Source organism: Poeciliopsis prolifica, unplaced genomic scaffold (assembly GCF_027474105.1).
Source record: "Poeciliopsis prolifica strain line A6 unplaced genomic scaffold, Auburn_PproV2 SCAFFOLD004, whole genome shotgun sequence".
NCBI classification, from domain to species: Eukaryota; Metazoa; Chordata; class Actinopteri; order Cyprinodontiformes; family Poeciliidae; genus Poeciliopsis; species Poeciliopsis prolifica.
This window is the reverse complement of record NW_026562379.1, coordinates 11,931,406-11,949,765: the sequence shown is the minus strand read 5'-3', so window position 1 is coordinate 11,949,765 and position 18,360 is coordinate 11,931,406.

Below are 18,360 nucleotides of genomic sequence, written 5' to 3'. Positions count from 1 at the left end.
TTGAGATCAAAATGTAAATTCTTACCATTTTTCAACTAGACTTAAAATGTTGATCAGGGGTATACTTCAGGAGTGTTTCTAGTCACTGATCCCATCTCACTATATCTAAAATCTGGTTTTAATATTTGGGAAGAAGTTGCGCCACATCACACTGCCTCTATCTAAAAACATTTGGGACTGACTGAAAGTTTTCTTTATAGTTGCAACCACAATTTTCAACTCTGCTGGTTGACCCACAAATACATTTTTCTTTCAAATGCAGAATTGTTAAAGAAAAAAAAACATTTCCTTTGTGTAAAGGGACTATAAGTGTTGCATATTTGTTCAATTTGATGATTAAAAACTATTGAATACTCACTTTATGAGAAAATTATATTATCTGACAAGCTTAGCCACAGGGGGTCATTTATAAAGAGGCTGTTCCCATAGTGCTGTTTAATGTAATGTAAAATTGAGTGGAAGGAAAAAGTGGTGGGAAATGTAGGCAAGCAACAGAGAATCAATTTATATATTGTAAAAATGTTATTTTTTTTTTGTCATCTTGCTAAACCTGAGGTATTTACAGCAATATTAACTATTGATTAATATGCATTGTCTCATATAAGTCAAACAATTTCAATTTAGCTTCATTTTAACTGAAATGAAATTCAGTTAAAATGAAACTGGGCAGAGCCCATTCAAGACTTTAGACAAGATCCACAAAATGTGTTGTCCATCTACAGCCTATGCTTCTCGTCACCACATATGGACATGTCCAAAACTAAAACAGTTATGCTCTCTGGGCTTAAGCCACTCCTTCACCAGACACATTAAAATAATCTTACCTGTGCCAAGGTGTGGTTTTCTTCTGCTGACAAACTTAAGAAAGTTGCAGATTTCATTTTCTAGCAGCACTTGGCTGCCAAAGGAACCACAGGCTGCCTGAGTTACCATGGTGTTATTGTGCTGGATCAGCCAGCAAATCCATCCAATCTCCACTGAGAACCTGTGAGGCACTTTTAAAAGAAAGCTGAAAGACCCCAGACAGCACTGCAGAAGAGCTGAAGCAACTTGGGCTTAATTAACACCACAGCAAAGCCACAGATCAATCTATTCTGTACAATTTGCACTAATGCTGTAAGTTATGCAAAGGGAGCCCCAACCATGTATTGATTGTACAGTACATGTATGTTCAATGTTTTAGGGTTAATAAAATAAGTTTCTATCGATCCCATGTTATATTACACTTTTTTGAGAAAAAATTTACATTTTCATTAGCTGTAAGTCACAAAATTATCTGAAAAATAAAAATGAATTATTGGAATATAAACCAGGGTGTGAAATGGATCTTTATTGTAGATCACTGTCAGTTTTTGAGCTATATTGTGGAAAAAAATTAACCTTATGATGGTATTCCAGCTTGCCGACATGCCACAAATGTGCTCACTATGGCATTGTGCTCCAGTGGAAGGAGACATGGAAGGTGCTCATTACATTTTAAAGCCACTAGATGGCATACTAGTTCCACAATCCTTGAATAGTCTGGTCTTTCTAATTTAATCAGTTACCCACTTTGTCAACATTGCTGCAGGGGCACAGCACACTGTAAATTTAAATAAATGTAAAAACCCCGAGTGCCTTTTTTCCACCACTACACAAGTCATGTGTCATCATCATTAGGGGCGTAATACAATGCTGACAAGATATCCATTGTAAAGCTCATTTTCAAAAGTGCTTCAGCTTGCTCAGCCTCCGTTTTTCTGTTTTAGGATCCTCCATATCAGGAGTGTATTGACTGAAATAATGCAATAACAAGACCAGCTCGATAAATTACATTTGCAGTATATGGATGTTGTATTTGTCCTGGCAGTATGGGAGTATGGTGTAACTTGCTGGTGAATAAAAGGATTCTCAATTGATGCTGCAGACATCTCAAATGAGATTTGAAGGGCAAAGACTTTTCATTCTGCATTTCTTCAGCTGGAAACAGCCATGTGGTATTTCCAGAAATTGACCCAGCTAAGTGAAACCACTATTACAACCACCAAATTTTATTGTGTTACAAGTGTGGTCTTTAAAATTAACACATCTACAGCTTGTGAAATAAGCTGTGGATGTGTTAACAAAGTTTTTTTACCTGCATGTCACACACTAAGACTTAACCCCGTATGCCCCCCTGCCACCCCTCCCAAAGTTAAGGCAATCCACGTAAGTCTATGTAAATGTATTCTCCAATTTTGCCTTGTTACATCAGAATGTACTTCCAATCTATTTCCAGTTCTATGCCATAATATTAAAGCAGTTAAGGCTTGGAGCAAGCAGCCTGATTCCTCCCCCTCTTGTCCCGTCACCTCTTACTGACGTCTTTCCCTGCAGTCCCTGACGCACCTCTGACACTAACAGCTCTGATGTGAGATGGAGCTGCAATTTCCTCCTGCTTCAACTTGCCTAAACTTTTATTTTCTTACGGCGCCTCAAGCTTCATTTTATTTACCACACTTTTAATGCGAATGCATATGTGTGAAAATGGGCAGTTCAAGGTGGATTTAAAGGGCATAGTTTCAAATTATTGTTGAAACAATGTCAACTTGACCCAGTCTGCCTTCTTTGGAAGAGACTTCCCAGCACATCTCAGATGTTTGGCATCTAAACTTGAGGAGCAGACACAGAAAGCCATGTGTGGGTTTGGCTGACACTTGGACAAAATATGTGAGGAATGATGACTGACAACTCACACAGCAGGAGAGGGATGTTGTGGTCAATGCCAAGAAGCCAGAAGATGGTAAGGGGGAAGAACTTGTGGTTAGAGTTAGACAACCTGGAATCAGCCGTAGAACCTCTTCACTTCCAAAACCACAACTTATGGCCCCTGGTTAGAGTTTTTTCTTAGGATATTCAATTTTGTTAAATAAGGAGGTTTTCAAAAGACTGAAAGTGACCCCTTGCAGCATAAAGAAATTATAAATACTGACCAGTGGGAGCTTGAACAGCGATTCAAAGCTGATGATAAAATTATGTCAACTTTTCTTTCTGAGTTCAGCAAGACCCAGAGGAGAGGAGCTTATCTAAAACTGCCATAGTGAACGGAAGTGGAGATAGTCCAAATAGATTTTATTTCTTTCATTCCATCTTACAGAAATGTTCTATTTATGTCTTCAAGAAGTTAATCCTTTTAGTTTTTGCATTTTGTACATGAGTTTGCAGTATGTTTGTATCCTAAGGAAAAAAGATTTAAAACTTCAGCTATATTTCCCAAACAATATATAAACAATATATATACAATATACTTGCTTTACAAAAACCTTATACTGTAGTATAAAGACTTTCAGTGTTCAACATGCTGCATGAACTGACTAGCAAGTATATTATTATGAGAGAACATAAACATATTGCATGAAAATGCAAAACCTTTGCAAAGTAACACAAAAGAAATAAAAATGCCCCAATTCCCCAAGGAGGCTCCATAAGTGGTAAATCACTGCACCTCTAGTAGTATTGTCAAAATCATAGAACATATTATTTGTTTGGAGACTGTTATTAATGAACTAAAAGTGATATTTAAAAAAAATGTTTAGTGATGACAAGCATAAGTAAAAGTTTCAACACTGTCAGTGTATTCTAAAGCAGGTAAAGATGACTTTTATGAAACACAAGCAGGAAAAGTGATATACTTTCCCTATATGAGGAGTGAAGGTGAGTCTCAGAAAAGCCATATGTGAGCAAAAACCAAGAAGACAGCCCTTGTTAAGCTTAGGGTCAACTAATTGGGTTTTGGTGCATGTGTGTGTCCTGTCTAGACTGCTCCACCGTTATGTTTTCTCAGATGTGGGGCAGTATTAAAACCTTTAGGTAAGCAAACAGCGCAGCTGTCTCACACACATCTAGAGGAAGCAGTGTGTACTTTGAATATTTTAAATACGCCTGTTGTTTGATGATCCTTGCGTGTGCACTTACCTGTCTATGATTTACTGAGATAGGAGAAAGTTCTTGTTAGCTGAAATAATCAGGATTTATGAGTCTCTTTGCGCTGTTAAGCGACTGGCTGGAGGCTCTGCCCCACACAGGCGCACCCGGCTGGACTAATTGAGTTTAGTGATTGCTGCCTCATTTCTCCACCAAGAGCTCCTCTGGTTGATCGTCAATCACATGCACACCCTTTAAGTTGGGCTTTTCGCTTTACTTTTCCTGTTTCTGCACACGGTAAACCCTTTCTCTTAAGGTGTGTTTGCCTTCTGCTCGGGCACATTTTCTTTAAAAGGGGAATGTATCACTCTGTGAAACACTGATGTGTAGCCTGATGTATCTTACCTGTCTCCGCTAATGTTTTTGACGTTATTACCCTCACTCATCTCGGCTGCTCACTTAGCCTGTCTGCCTCTTCTATCTTCAGTATTTGCACACATTTGGTACTTTTGTAGGAGGAAACGTGAGGTTGTGTGTATAGAGTTGCGTAAAAAAATGAGGCCTGTTTGTTTTCCCAAAATATTTGGATGCAAGATTCTGCTGTATGGATGGTTGGTATTAGTGTACAGGAAAAAATCAGAATAGTAAACAATTTGGTGAGGAATAAATTGCAATAATCCCAGAAAATTAGCCATGGAGCAAATGGAGACGATTCAAGACATGTAAGGCAGACCGCTTGTGAAAAACAGTCCCAAAAATTAGTTTTTCTGTTCTGTTCCAATATCCAGAATAGTGTTCTTCAAACAACTGAGTCTAACACTGAAATATTTTAGAAAGAGGACATACATGACATAAAACAAATGCAGGAGACCAATCACAAAGCAACTGTGAAGCATGGACCTGGAAGTGGCCAGATCTGAAGATGCTTTGCGGCAGCAGAATCCAGGCAAATTTGTTTCACATGACTTTTGCACATTTTCTCACGTTGCAGAAAGTGGTAAATTTGCTACTTACGTTGCTTTTAAAGCCACATTGAATGCAAACTGCAAAGGATCTCCACTCATTCCAGAGACAACAAGAAAGAGAGCGTACAAGTCAGAGCAACCCATGGACACCACACCATGGAGTATTAGAGACACAATCAAATGCACAGCAACTCAACAGCAGAAGAGTGAGAGAAGGAGCAGGAAGGGGGGAGGAGTTAAAGCTCTTGGTAAATAGGTCAGGTCTGACTATGATCCCTGCTACGTCAGTGTGCGCCACCACTCAGTGAGAAAATGTACAAGATTCTACAGTAAAGAAACCAAAAAATGAACCATGATAGAAGAGATGTGTGAAAAAGAATAACACAAAGATGATAGAAAGCTTTATGATTGTAGATGTCAGTACATATAGGTGATAAGGCCAGATCATGCTGAGTCACACAGACAAATGTTCTTACCTATCTCCTCAGGCACATCTACAGGCTATAAAAGCTCCAGATTTATTTGCTGTGAGATTTTAAGTACCTCCTGGAAAAGCTCGAAGTAGAGCCTTTCTTAGGTAAAATGCTCCGACCTGCCAATCTGTAATAAATTCGGCTTTCTGTTATTTATTTCTGTTTTAAGTCTCACATCTGTTTAAAAGTAGCAGTCAGAATGAACAGCTAAGATGTCTCAATTAAAAATGATCTTTTTAAAGGTCTTTTCGTTGCCTTGCCTTTTGTTCTTTCCCTTTTTCCTGCACTTAAATTTTGCTTTAACTCCCTTGTGTATGAAATGGCAGCATGATTGATTCATTAACTTATTGATCCTTAGCTTTCCAATAACCTCTCAGAGTAGGAGCTCCAGAAAGTGAAGAAAAAGCTGTTTATATATATGCATATATATTTGGTGTGTATGGTTTTGTGTCAGACTCTGACCCATAGTACTTAGTGTGCCTGAACCGGCTGTTGTTCAAGCCACACCAGTCATCTTTTATGGAGCGCCACTGACTGATGAAAGGACGCAGAGAGTTTGTTCGCTGAACTGGAACTGCATCAAAGAAAAGAGAGAGAAGAAAGGCGTAACGAGCCCGGCTGTCACTAGAGTGAGAACTGTTCTGTGACTGCTTGGCTTGAACAGATGAAAGGGTTAATTTCATTTGACAACAGTCAACAGTGAGTAATGACTTCAAAGACTCTCACTGCCTCACACATCTTCAGACTTTCTGACACTTTTTTGTCTTGAAGTATGGCTTGTTTGTTGTTCTGCCTATGCCACATCCTACTTTGTTTCTATTTTATGCACCTCCTTATGGTTCGTATGTGCCTAGGTAAACACAATTTGGCAATAGCAGTTAATCCATCACTGGTGTTGAGCTGAACGATTTCTCCCCTGAGTCCTTCCAGAGTTGCTGTATCTAGTGGAAGAAAGCCGCTTCCTTTCTTTGTGGGCAGGTTCCTGACCAAGGAAGAAAATCCCCCTATTGGCCCCTAGAGGATTCAGCATACAACCCTTAAGCGACGCTACCTGTTCCACCACACCCCTGGTTGGCGCCACTATGGGCACTATGTGATTTTGTGTACATGTGTATTGCTATGCATCATGTAACTAAGAAAGACAATATTTTGGAATATAACTACTTGCTCCTTACATTTTTCTAAAGTACTTTCAACTGCAATTTGCATGACTGAGTCACTCTTTTGCAGATGTAAAAATGCAAGAGCTCAGAACATGGGGCTGGAGGATTTGCTCTACAAATAAATAGCTAATAGATAACAAAAACGATGGCATAGGATCTTTCAGTGTTGTGCCGTTCGGCACAACTTCTGAAAAGGAATATAGATGTGTTACAACATGAGTACTTGGTTCATAGGAGATGAGTTACTGTTTTCTAACAAAACGCAGACGTGTTTTGACAACATGCTAAAATCAGTGCCATACAGTGGCCTGGCATAACAACTACAGCAGATTCAGTGTCTAAAGTTGGAACGTTTCCCCAGTAAACATCCAAAAATACTATCAGTTTCCAGACAGCGGTTTCATGTAAATACATCTTGAATTTGGAAGTTTCAATGCTGGTTTTTAGAAGGAATAGATCTCAGTATCTCTCACACATATACACTTTAACTAAATGTTCAATGTTAAGATGTGGATGTTTATAACAACATATTTCTTGATAAACTGCATCAGATCTAAGAACTTAGAGAAATAGAGGCAGTCAAGCTGATTTCATTTTCACATAACCGGATCGGAATAACTGAGAACAACTGTAAGAAGACCAGAAATTAAAGCATTATAATAATCTACCCTACAAGTTCTATAACAGCTACGACTCTGCACTAGACTGGAGGAGAAAATAGTTGGCAATGTTCTTCAGGGGATAAAATGTGTTTTATGTGTCTCTGCCAAGAAATAAAACATCAGTTTTGTCCTAACTGAGCTGAAAGTCATTCTCTGCCATGATTAATAAAGGAAGCTTTGGCCTTAAGTAGTAAATGGACTGAATTTATGGAGAGCTATTTCACTCCACTCACACCACTTTACACCAGAGCCACATCCAGCCTCACTAACACATTCATACACAGATGAGTAGGGAATTTGGGGTCAAGTGGTCACCTAACCTTATTGAAAACCTATTACCTCCTTAACAGAAAGACTAAAAATTATTTTAAGATTTATTGCGTTGTTAAATTGCAGTCAGTACCTGGGAGTTTATTGTTTTTCTGAAAGATGAGGAACAACTCAGAAAGGCCACCAGAAGGTTAATACTTACCTTCCAATTCAAAATCAGTTTTGATTTTCTGTATGATGGAACCATCACCACGCTTCTCTGAATATCATTTTGATTCTGCAAATTTCATAAGCTTAGAGATGCAGACTAAAAATTGTCCATTTTCATGGACCATCTTAGTCCATGACAATGTTCATATTCCTTCTCTGTGGAGAAATGCACTGGTCTTCCTGTGGTCTGCAGTTCTGGATTTACCTTTGCTGGTTCTTGGGTTTTTTTCAACATTCTGAAATATTGAAATCCATAAAAAAGGGTGTTCCAACACAATCCAAATACGTTTTGAAGTAAATAAAGCAAGTTTACATTACTTAAAATTACTTTAAAAGTCTCAACCTCATCCCTGTTAAAAATATATAGAGTATCATTAACTAACCAATTTCTCTGTCATGATATAAAGAATGTTTCATATACATCCTTAAAGGCCCAAATTTATTTCCACACATGCTATGATGAATTTATCTAAGCATTTCACCTTAACTGTAACCCCATTTAAGCTTGCAACCCCAAATCTAGTTCACCTACAGAATATAGACCTACCAAGAAGATGGTTGTTTTAATTTTTTTTTTAAACAATACCTTTGGTAACAGTTTGAAAATGAAATACTTTAATCCTTTATGCAGTTTTTTTACTTGTCCACTTAACAAAAATCATGTGCTAGACAAAAAACAAGTTAAAAGATCATAGCGGTGTTACAAACTTCTAGTATTCTGTATCTTCTCACTGTATAAAAGAAAGGTCTTGTTGGTTGTTAGCGCAAACAATGCTTATTGTTTACAGCCTTCAAGGATTTGAAGAGGTGCCTGGTCTCTCCCAGAATGGCACAGTAAAAGAGTCCCTAGAGTGAAGCTTTAGAAACTCCCTTTTCACTGACCAGACTTTCAGTCTTGGCCATTAGAAATCAACAACCTTTCCCTCCAGGTCTGAACTCCAGATACTCTTGTTTTTCATCAGTGGTTTCATAACACATTTTAGATGAGTTATGTTTGAAGGACTTGCATTTGTGTTAGAAAATGGTAGACAACTATTGAGAGATCACTTTGTTTTAGCTGCCAAAATATGATAGCTGGCTCATTAGCTGTCATGAAGTGTGGTGGTGGAGGTGGTGAGGCAGGCGCTGGAGACCCAGATATGGTGAATAACAAATTATTATTGAAAATAAGTCCACAAAAATACAGAGTCCGCGGCCAGGCAGCACGGCTGAGCGGAAGCCAGGGCTCACACCGGTAGCAACTGGTCTTAAGGGCGGCACAAAACAAACGAGCGACAATCTGACAAAAGTACGACAAACGACAAACAAAGACAAGGACCCGACGAGGAACAAAGGACACAGGAGGGACTAAATACACTGAGGGTAATCAGGGGAACAAGACACACCTGGGAACAATCAAGGGGAAGACAGGACAACGAGGAGAACTCAGGACACAGAAACTCAGAATTAAAACACAGAAAAACACAGAACCTGACAGTACCCCCCCCTTAAAGGGCGGCTACCCAGACGCCCAAAAACAAAATCCAAAACCCAAAACCAGGGTGGCGGAGGGGCGACGGAAGGAGGGCCAGAGTCCAGAAAACAAAAAACTACCCACAAAAGGTGGGCGGAAACACAAGGGGCCAAGAGTCCAAAACTAAACAGAAAGAGGGCAGAGGCGTTGAGGGGGGTCCGGTGGGCGTCCTCGGCGCCCGCGGCAGACCCCACAGGGGAGGTCCGGAGGGCGTCCTCGGTGCCAAGGAGCACTAGGGGGCTCGGGAGGAGCACTAGGGGGCTCGGGAGGAGCACTAGGGGGCTCGGGAGGAGCACTAGGGGGCTCGGGAGGAGCACTAGGGGGCTCGGGAGGAGCACTAGGGGGCTCGGGAGGAGCACTAGGGGCTCGGGAGGCACTAGGGGCTCGGGAGGAGCACTAGGGGGCTCGGGAGGAGCACTGGGAGTCTCGGGAGGAGCACTGGGAGTCTCGGGAGGAGCACTGGGAGTCTCGGGAGGAGCACTGGGAGTCTCGGGAGGAGCACTGGGAGTCTCGGGAGGAGCACTGGGAGTCTCGGGAGGAGCACTGGGAGTCTCGGGAGGAGCACTAGGGATAGAGGCTGCCGGAGCAGCGGCACGAGGAGCAGAGTCCACGGAGGCCGGAGCGGAATCCGGCGGAGCAGGAGCCGGAGCGGAATCCCGCGGAGCAGCAGGAGCCGGAGCGGAATCCGGCGGAGCAGGAGCAGGAGCCGGAGCGGAATCCGGCGGAGCAGGAACGGCAGCCGGAGCGGGGTCCTCCGGCGGAGCAGGAACGGCAGCCGGAGCGGGGTCCTCCGGCGGAGCAGGAACGGCAGCCGGAGCGGGTCCTCCGGCGGAGCAGGAACGGCAGCCGGAGCGGGGTCCTCCGGCGGAGCAGGAACGGCAGCCGGAGCGGGGTCCTCCGGCGGAGCAGGAACGGCAGCCGGAGCGGGTCCTCCGGCGGAGCAGGAACGGCAGCCGGAGCGGGGTCCTCCGGCGGAGCAGGAACGGCAGCCGGAGCGGGTCCTCCGGCGGAGCAGGAACGGCAGCCGGCGGGGTCCTCCGGCGGAGCAGGAACGGCAGCCGGAGCGGGGTCCTCCGGCGGAGCAGGAACGGCAGCCGGAGCGGGGTCCTCCGGCGGAGCAGGAACGGCAGCCGGAGCGGGGTCCTCCGGCGGAGCAGGAACGGCCGGCGGAGCAGGAACGGCAGCCGGAGCGGGGTCCGGCGGAGCAGGACGAGGAGCAGAGGCTGGAGCTGGGGCTGGGCTGGCGGAGCGGATGTCTGGCCTGGAGGCAGAGGTTTAGCATCCCAGGCAGCAAAGGCTGTCCGGCGTATCTCCTCTGCCTCCCGCTGCAGCTCCACCAGCGCGGGGTGCGGGAGACGAGGAACCCAATAGTCCAGTAGCAAGCCCAGGCGTATCGCGAACCCTGGCCGTCTCAGGGCGAAAGTGGACGAGCATTTTGACTCCTCATACTCGCGGATGGTTCGGAGCAGCTCCTCTACACCCTCTGGGTCCATGATGTTAAACAGCGCGCCTCACCGTATTTCGGGTCGGGTCCTTCTGTCATGAAATGGTGGTGGTGAGGTGGTGAGGCAGACGCTGGAGACCCAGGTAGATGAATGGTGAGTAATTTAATAACAAAATACTCCACAAAAACACAGTCAATAAACGGAGTCCGCGGCCAGGCAGCACGGCTGAGCGGAAGCCAGGGCTCACACCGGTAGCAACTGGTCTTAAGGGCGGCACAAAACAACGAGCGACAATCTGACAAAAGTACGACAAACAACGACAAGGACCCGACGAGGAACAAAGGACACAGGAGGGACTAAATACACTGAGGGTAATCAAGGGAACAAGACACACCTGGGAACAATCAAGGGGAAGACAGGACAACGAGGAGAACTCAGGACACAGAAACTCAGAATTAAAACACAGAAAAACACAGAACCTGACATTAGCTGCCTAATGCAGAGACTGTTGCTGAGAAGAGCCAACATACCATGCTCCAACTGTAAAGTGTGCCAGGCTATATTTAATGCTGTTCTTCCATTGCAGACGAAAAAAACAAACTTTGCCATTTTTGAATAAAGACCCTTATTATTTATGTTTGTATGAATAAAAATAGGAAAAAAACATTATTGTTCTGCTTTTAAGCCTAAAGGCATAGTGTGATCAATTTGTTTGGATTACATAAGAAAATATGACCCCTACACACGTTACAGCAAAATGAAAATACTTAATATACATTTTTACTTAAATAATCAATGCCATATTTTACCCCAATGTATTGTTACAAGTGGCACAATTTACCCCACAACAGGGGCAGGTTGCAGGACTCACTTCATCCTACATTATGGTACATTATGGTTTTTCAGTCTAACTTTTCTTTCTATTAGACTTTCACTTTTTCAATTCTCCATAAAGTTTGGAGTTTATAAATTATGTATGGATGTATAGTATCCCTTAGATTTTCTTCAAAAATGGGGCCTAGACGTTATACATTAATTATGATTTAATCAGAATTTGTACGTTTTTTCATTGCAGATTTATGTTTATCTTTCCCTAACCTTCTTAAACTTTGTTTCCAGGACTTCTGCTGTGAAGTTGATGCATTTGTCCTTCTCACTCCACCCACAGTGGCAGAAGTGAAGTTTTGTTTCAGTGGATCTTTGGTGAGACAGTCATCTGAGGGAAGGCTGTTCCACACCAAGGTGTGTGTTTCTTCGGATGTGTTTTTTTGTGACCACTTTGGTGTGAAAACAGAACAAAAGGTCTCTCATGTCAGAATCTTTGTACATTGTGTTTCAGATGCATGTTAAAAGCCACAACAGAGAAAGGTGAAACTTTCCCCTCATAACCAGTAATTGTCACAAAACCAGTGCAGTTTGAATGTTGTTGACATCATTTAGAATTTGTTCTGAATAATTGAATGTTTTTACACAAGTCAGGTTTAATGGAATCAGATACATGATAAAGCTTGTTGCATGTAAAAAAGCTTAATAGTATTCAATGCAAACACCCTTCTAATTCTTGGCTATTCTCAAGTTTTGGTTCAGTTGTGCTCTAACATGTCACTGCCCAATCCTTAACCGTAACCCCATTTATTAGCCCTAAATCCTAAAGGACTAGGCTTGCCATTGGACATCCTCAAAGAACTCTAGTAGGCAGGTAAAGAAAATTAAATTTACATTACAAAAGCTTTACAGTTGACTTTAGACTAGAATGACTAGAATGTATGAATTAAGCCTGATTCTAATTGCAAGCACAGATGTCTTCTGGTGAAGAACTGAGGTGCTGCTGAAAAGCAGCAGCTGAGTTTGAGGATTGAGAGTCTGCAGCCATACCCACATAATTCCTACAGAGATGACTTGCAGGGGTTATGGGTAAGAGTTCTTGTCAACAAAAAACAAAAAAAAATCTCTTGCAGAGTAAATATGGGTAAAAAACATTCTGATAAATCAACTTCTACACATTAAACCACATAACATAGTGATAGTTGCTCCTTTATCTTTTAAAGTTTGTATCATATTACATACCTATTATATACCAGAATACTCGGATGTGTTACTTTGCAGACTCAGCACAGATTGTCGGCTAATGGTTGAGATTTCACAGTCAAGCACACCAATTGATTACATTTCTCGTGACAAATTTCTTAATTTCCTACAATCAAGATATGTACTAACAAGTCAGATAATCAAGTTTGGAGAAGCCACTGTGCTTCTCCATCAGGGCAGTGACTGCACGCCTGTCAGTACACCGCAGAGCATAGCAGCCTAGCTGCTGAGCATCATTACAACTGTTTGCGGCGACTCTCAACCTCATCAGCTTGGTATCGCATACAAAACAGTTGGATGAGTACACTGTTACCCGCTGAGTAGTTTACTATTTACTGGCGCAGTTGTTAGGTTGGCACTGTTACCAAGCAACAAAATGGTTCGGGGTTTGAATCTCAGCTTGGGATCTTTCAGCACTGAACTTGAGTATTTTCCCTGTGCATGTGGGGGATCTCTCTGGGTGCTCTGGCTCCTTTTTCAAGTCCATGACTGTTGGGCTAAATGCTCTCTGGAACAGATATCTGCAAAAGCCACCTGTCTCTCATGTGATTCTGTTGGGATAATTGAGTATAGGCAATTGACGCCTGGAAGGTCTAGTCTGTGTTAATTAAAATGTATAAAATTAGTTTTGGTTTCGCCATAGCAACATATGATGATGAGAAATGAAAGATGAAATTCCAAAAACAGATTGTGAGAGTTACTATTGACTCATCTCTGCATGGCTTGGAATAAATCCTGATGCTCTTTTCTGCTTTTGAAGCCAATGAGAAGGACTGTGGGCATGAGATCAATGACTCAATTCTACCCGTGAGCTGGGCCTTGCAGCAGAAATCTATAGCACTATTTTGAATTGTTATTACAAATCCATTCTTCTTGTTTTCTCTGCTCCTACTAAAAGAGTTGGGAATGTTGTTGAGACAATGAGAAAAAAAAAATCAATATCTTCAGCAAACAAAGTGCACCCTGTAGAGACCCAACTATAGGTCAGGCCAAAACAAGAGGGAAAAAAAAATGTTGTATTATGATAAGTATGATTCAATAGCCCTTCCTCTGTTTGCTCCGCAGAGACGTTCGCTCTCGGAGTGGTAGAGGACACAGATGGATGTTTCCATCTATTTTTTAGAAGGTAATGAAGTCACCATCTCTCAGCAGGAATGTTCTGACCCTGTTGTCTCCTCTTCGTGACTCATCTGCCTGTCATAAGCCTCACTCAGACATGCAGGTAGGCTTTTCTCTGCACACACTCAAACTTTGGCTCGACCTCCCCTCCTCCCCGATGCCCCTGACTGTTTACATCTCCATCATAACAACTCACTGGTATTTGACTTAACACCATTAACAAAACACACACCACAGTAATATTGTGGGTGAATGAAGAGCACAGGAAGGTGACGCTGAATGCAAAAGTCCAAACACAAGAAGGAGCTAACACTGCACACATGGTGCCTTCATAATGGAAACATGACATTATTTGGACTCTGTGTAAACATAGCTGTGTTAAAAGAATTATGGTACTCTGTTCGATGTAGATTAAAAATGTATATGAGCACACTGCAGGGAGGGAAATATCAGATCAATTACATGTTACTTAATGACAAATTAGACTGACTGGTTTCCCAGTACCTGAAGTAATAGGACATAGTACATATGTCAACTGATTATTAATCATATTAAGCAGGTCCACTGTTTAATAGAGAACTGCATTTGCTTTAACTGTCACATTTGTATACATTTTAAATTTGACATCTTACATATTCTATTCAATTCTATGTAGGGCTGGGACGTCCTTACAAAACATAAATTTTGTGTTAAACAACACAAAAAGTATACAAATACCCATTCCAGCTCAATAGGTGGCAGTAATGTATTTAAAATGTGTTTTCTAAATGTCCAAAAAGATACACAGAATGTATTGACTACACTTTAATACAGCTTGACCAATCTTCTGATTGATCTGGTTAATATTCAAACCCTATGGGGACACTCATAGAGCATTTATGATGTATTGTGTACTGAAATGTTCAAAACAGTTGAAAGACTCTTACAGACAAAAAACTGCACCGTAGAATAGTAAATTCCACAACCTTGATCCCAATTCACATGCACTATTCAGAACACTTAAAACAAACCTTTCTTAACTTCTTCACTTTCAGACCCACATAATAAATGTATTTTAATATACCAGGATATATGGCAACAAAAGAAACAGTATGAAAAGATAATCACACAACTAGGTTGTTATTAAAATATAAAATAGAGAAGATCCTAGTATGGAGCAAAGCTGGGGTTTACGTTGAGTATTGTGAAAATGCATTCTGATTTGAGTCTAAATGAAAGTACAGAAAACAAACAACAACATTTAATTAATTGGCTGATGGTAATACAGTATGCTTCTTATTGATCACTGGGATGATGCTGACATTGAAGAAATTTATTACACTAACACATTAGTGAGTAAGCCAAAACTTCCCAGTTCTGGGCAGACTCTACACAGACAGGGAGCCTGGAAAGCTTGAGAAGCAGAAGACAGCTGAAGCTTAAGTTTGACAGATGTCCTGACTCTCCGGGGAGCCGAATTAAATAGTTGACATTTTTTGGACAGAGAACGTTTACACACTTTTACTGTCTCAGATGCCCCCTCTTTACTTTGCACACATGCTCTCCTTCGCGGAGCAAGCTGTCTGACAGAACATAAACACATATTAGCTGTGTCATCTCTCATCATAGCTTAACGCCGCAGCGTCGGGTGTTAACAGGCTGCAATCCATGCCAAAGCACTGTGACCGGTACAGTTTAAAGTGGCACCTCTTAGTGCACATCTGGTTATATTCATGTAGACGCATGCAGAATGCATAAAAACATAGGAAATGTGTACCTCATCTCAAAGAAATGAATCAAATCATCAGCTTTATTTATGGAGAATTTGCCACCATGCAAAAATATTCACACCATATAACTGCAAGTTTCCATGTATTTTATAGAGATTTCATGTGACAGGCTCACTCAAAGTAGAGCATTTGATAAGGAAAATAGTGAATGATTTTTGAATTTGCTGTACAAACAAAAATTTTAAAATGGTGATATGCAATTTTAATTCAATTACTTAATAATGCAAAGGAATACAGTGGACAGGTCAAGGAGAGACTGTGGATAAATCTTAAGCAAGGTTCGATTATAAACTGTGTTCAATGGATTATCTGTAAATGAATAGTATGTCCCAACAGCAAACCAAAGAGGACTACGAAAATTGACAAACCACGCAAAAGGAGCAAACAGTCATGAGGTCAGCCGATTTCAGGAGAAGCTGCAATATCCATGTTCTGAACTCCACAAATCTGGCCTTGGTGGGAGAATATAAGGAAAAAAGTCTTAAGAAGTTTTATTTGGAGACTGTCCCAATCCGTCTAGGGGACAGAGCAAACATGAGGAAAACTATACACTGCTTGGATGAGACAATGATGAGACATGGTGGAGTCAGCATCATGCTGTGGGGATCTCTTGAGCAGCAGAAATTGGCTGGAGCTGATGGACAGACAGATGAAGATAAATAAATCCTGAAGAAAAATCTATTACGAGGCTGCAAGACACTCACATTACAAAATCTCAGTAAAATAGATTGAATTTGTGCTTGTAATGTCAAAAAGTTTAGGCAGTGTGAGTACTTTAAAAGGAATTGTAAAAGATTTTATACGCTTCTGTCCGCCACCACCCGACACATGCACACACTTATTTATAAAAGAGAGAGACCTTCTGCACCCAATTTATCTTTGCCTCAGATGGTTAAGTACCTTGGTAACAATGTGACACAGGATCATGGGTTTATGGACTTGTATCTGTTCAGCAGGGATCAAAAGGCTTATTCGAGTGAAGTGGGCAGCAGTAAGGTGAGCGGTGGTGTGAGTGTGCTCTTATGTTTGTGCACCCAAGGTACCTCAGCCCAATCGAGTCTTGATAGAATCTGTTATTCATGGAGGCTGATAGCTGCTGCTTCAATCTTCTCATGCACTAGAAACTGATATGATTTCTGTTTTTTATTCTGGCTTCATACAGTTTCAGATTTTAGGCTGTGTCTGGATCTTTGTTAACCTTGCTGCCAGTCTTTGCCTCTCATTCAGTCTGTGCTCTAATCTCACAGCTCCTTTCTCTATTGATTGGCGTTCTCATTCAGTTTCTCTCTCCCTTTGTCCCACCACTGAGAGTGAGCTGCTGGTTCAGTTGCTGTATTTACAGTAAGCTCATATTGTCCCCCATCATTGCTTCACCTGGCTTCAAATCATTCCAACATTCCAACCCTTCAAATCATTTCCTCTCGTATTTGTAATAAATGGTGGAATTTTGATCAATTCATGATGTAGGCCCAACTAACTAAGGCTACTTTTATCCCAATAAGTTTCCCCAATAAGGAGATTATCAGTGTAAACGAGAGTGTATTTGATTGACTTGATGCTTTAACTTTGAGAAGGCCTGCTGATCTTAGGAGAATTGCTTAATGGGAGTTAGAGGCAGTAATTATAAGTTTAGCCTTGCAACTGAGGGAAAGTTGCAGATCTAGTTGGTTTAGTCATCACAGCTGGATAAAAAAAGAAGAGGAGGATGCAAAGGAAGGCTTGATCTCAGCATACATAAGAAATAGATGACTAACCAAATAGGAGCGCAGTCATTCGTGACCACGATCAATGTTTCAGACTCAAGCTCCTCTATCAAGCTCTCTAACTATTTGGCTATCTTTTTCAACTCTTTGCTTTCTTTGGATCCCTCTCCCTTTATCATTGTCTTCAGTTTGTGTTTTTCTCTTCTTGCCGATGCCTTCATGTCAGCCTCCATTCACCCCCCACCATCAGCGCCGCCCGTTCTTCAGCCCCATCCTGAGCAGGTACTGATTGAGTCCTCACAGCTTCATTAGGATTCTCCCTCTCACCTTGAGGGATGCAGCCCGGGGCAGTTATCCCGCCGGGGGCTCTTGAGAGAGGCACACATGGGTTACATGTCAGCTCTTCCCATAGTTCACTTTTAGCAGACTTACTTGCCTTATCTGCTCATTCCAGGCTGCTGAATCTGTGCTTCCAGGGTGTTTCCACCCTCCCCCCTCACCCCATATTGGGGTTTAGTGTCATGAATATGTGTCACCGCCAAACAGGAGGTGATGACTCAATGTGGAAGTCAGTATCTGGGGTGATTTGCATTCAGCCAGCTTCAACAAAGTTCTAGTTCAGATACTTTTCCCTTACTTCTCCTTTCCTTTGGACAGCCTCACCTTATGACCTTGGTATTAGATGTAAAACTCAGCAGTAAAAAAAAAAAAAAAAAAAAAAACTTGAGGTTTTAGCAATGAACTACCCAAAATATTACAGGGAACAATGTGGAAAACAAAGATCAGAATACCACCCAACTGTTTGGAAAACAAGCCAGGTGCTTTGACTCCTCCTTCACACAAGTGTGACCATCTGTCTTCATGTGACATAAATATCAGCCAAATGTCACATTAGAATGACTAAATTACATGGCAACTGTTAAACTTTCACCACAACACATGAGATTGTTCTAATGCCATTATAAGGCAAGAACGTGTAGATTCTTTACAGTTTTTCTCCATCGTTTTGGTGCATTTCTCAGAGCAGAATTGAAATTCTTAAAACTGCTTTCTCAATTTTCAAATCCTTGTGTTGCTGATGCTCATAAAAAACTCCAG